The sequence below is a fragment of the Monopterus albus genome, unplaced genomic scaffold (assembly GCF_001952655.1).
Source record: "Monopterus albus unplaced genomic scaffold, M_albus_1.0 scaffold53.1, whole genome shotgun sequence".
NCBI classification, from domain to species: Eukaryota; Metazoa; Chordata; class Actinopteri; order Synbranchiformes; family Synbranchidae; genus Monopterus; species Monopterus albus.
Window position 1 is genome coordinate 1,465,207 of NW_018127933.1, and position 2,874 is coordinate 1,468,080.

Sequence of the window (2,874 nt, forward strand, 5' to 3'; positions counted from 1 at the left end):
CCTCTCTCTCTCTCTCTCTCTCTCTCTCTCTCTCTCTCTCTCTCTCTCTCTCTCTCTCTCTCTCTCTCTCTCTCTCTCTCTCCTGCGAAGCTTATCTGTGCACACGGCCGATCTCCAGTAAGATAGCGGGGGAAACCCTGCCGGCGTCAGCCTGAAGTGTACCGCACACGTGGAAAATCACGGAACGGAGACAAAAACAATTCTATGAAATGATAAAGCCTTACTAAAAGTAATTATAGCGTGGTCCTACAGTAGAAGTGGCGCTCAAAACATTCGTCCCCGGTGAAAAGATAAATAAACAACTCTGATAGCATCGCAGTCAGTGAGCCAGCCACAGAAGATTCTTATAAACGGTCCTGTCTTTACGGAAGACCTGCTATCAGGAACAGTATTCAGTGAGTTCATCTGAAATATAGTTCCACACAAGACAGAACTTTACCACTTCAGTAGGCTATTCCTAACCTTTGTACTGGAAGAAGTATTCATGTTCCTTTTAATGTGAAGTAGAAATACAACAATAAAAATATTGATTTACAAATATAAGGCTTATTTCATTACAAGCACAAAAGTACTATAAGCAAAGTTTATTAAGTATCAGAATAAAAATATTCAATATGCAGTTGAATGGTTTCTGTCAGTGTTATATCAGTATAATGTATTATTAGATTACCATGAATGATGCATAATATAATGAACCTATAAGCAATATTTTTAGTGTTGTATTTGGTGGAGGTGGAGCAAACTTTAACCATTTTATACACTGTTGGGTAATTACATCAACAACATTGCATCGTATCTTATAAAGTAGGCATATGCATTTAATATAAAATCTTAATCTGAAAAGTCATTTTAACTATAGCAGTCAAATAAATGTAGTGAAATACAACAGTGAAAGTAGTGAAGTCAAAATACAGACCAGCATAAGATGGAGATACACAAGTCAAGTACAAGTATCTGACTGAAACTGTACAGTACTGAGTAAAAGTACTTACACTCCGCTAAGGCTTTTACCTTGTGGCCTCTTGAAACTAATCAATGTCTGTTTGTGACCTTTTGATCTGAGTATTTCTGCTTGTCCCTCTGGTTAATAACCTCGTGACACCTCAGATTTGAATCATGACTACTTCTTCTTCTGCTTCTCATGTTTATGAATATTTAATCAAACATCTGTCAGTTACTTTTCCTGTAGAAATGTAAGTGAGACCTCCACAGAGTTTATACAGGCTTTTATTCAGAATCCTTATTATTAGTATTTTTAGACTGCACACACTGTAAACAATACAAACAAAATCAAACACAAAGCTTTAACTTGAGCAATAATTCTGCAGTAAATAAACACTTCTTCTGATATTGTTTACTGGGAAATTCTGTATTCTTCAGCTTTCCCACTGTCTGTAGAAAGTAATACTCATCTATCAAGTACCAGACACAGCATAACATAACTGACAGGGGGAGTGTACACTCCTAAATGTGTGCTCACATAGTGGACTGCATGTACATATTTCCCTGATGTTGTGCTTGGCTGCCCTTGCATGTTGTTTTGACAGTTAGAGGTGAGGACATGACATGACAAAGGGGACGCACGATAATGACATTCAGAAATTCCCCATCACATGATTCTTCAGCCATTCTGAAAACATAAGAGTCAACACATCATATCAATACAAAACTTTCTACGGCACAAGTGTTCCCATTGCAGGATCAGCGATGAAATGCAGAAACTGGCAAAGCGTCGTCACACAGCTGCAGATCTCTGTGGGTCTAATGGTCCGAGCAGAAGCCGGCAGTTCTCAGTTGCTTCAGGGTAGACAAGTAAGACAAGTAAGACAAGACTTGGCAGAAGACAGGTCTCAGGTGCCGCTAGTGGAGAGTGCAGGAGTGATGCTGGTTGTTATGGCACTGCTGCTGTTTGATTTCTGACTTAACAGGACTTCATCTCTTCATCATCATTGAATGAGTTCTTCCCATATCGATCCTTCCACCAGGCTCGATAGTGGAGGTGGAGAGCAGAAATGTCAGAAATGCAGCAGAGGAAGAACACCAGGAACATTCAGTATTAGCATCACATGACACACTGACCCCAAAAGACTATCTTCTATATACAATCATTACAAAAGGAGCAGCTTTAAACCAGTGAATATTTTTCACGCTATTATTAGAATTTGATCCATTATGTTCATGGATATATTTGAGGAAAACTGGATCTTCAAAGATGGCGCCCCATACACTCCTATGAAAGTGGCTCAATGGGTGCATACACCCCAAAAGCCTTCTCCTTTATTGGCTGCTTTGAGCATGCTCACTAGTCCCCTAGCAGTTGCACCAGTTCAGAGCATGCACGTTCAAGACTTCCTTTGACTTCTTCTTCTTCTTCTTCTTCTTCTTCTTCTTTCGGCTGTTCCTAATAGGGGTCGCCACAGCGAATCATCTGTTTCCACCTAACTCTATCCTCGGCATCCTTTACTCTCACCCCAATTAACTTCATGTCCTCTTTTAGCACATCCATATATCTCCTCTTTGGCCTTCCTCTTGACCTCTTGCTTGGCAGCTCCATCTCCAACATGGTTCTACCAATATAACCACTGCTACAGTCTCTAACCCATACAGCATAGCTGGTTTCACTACTGTCTTGTAAACCTTTCCTTTGATTCTTGCTGCCACTCTTCTGCCACACAACACTCCTGACACCTTTCTCCACCCACTCCAACCCGCCTGCCCTCGCCTCTTCACCTCTTTCCTACACTCCCCATCACACTGGACTGTTGACCCCAAATACTTAAACTCCTGCACCTTCTTGACCTCAGCCCCTGTAACCTCACTGTTCCACTTCCCTCCCTCTTGTTCATACACATGTATTCTGTCTTACCGTGACTG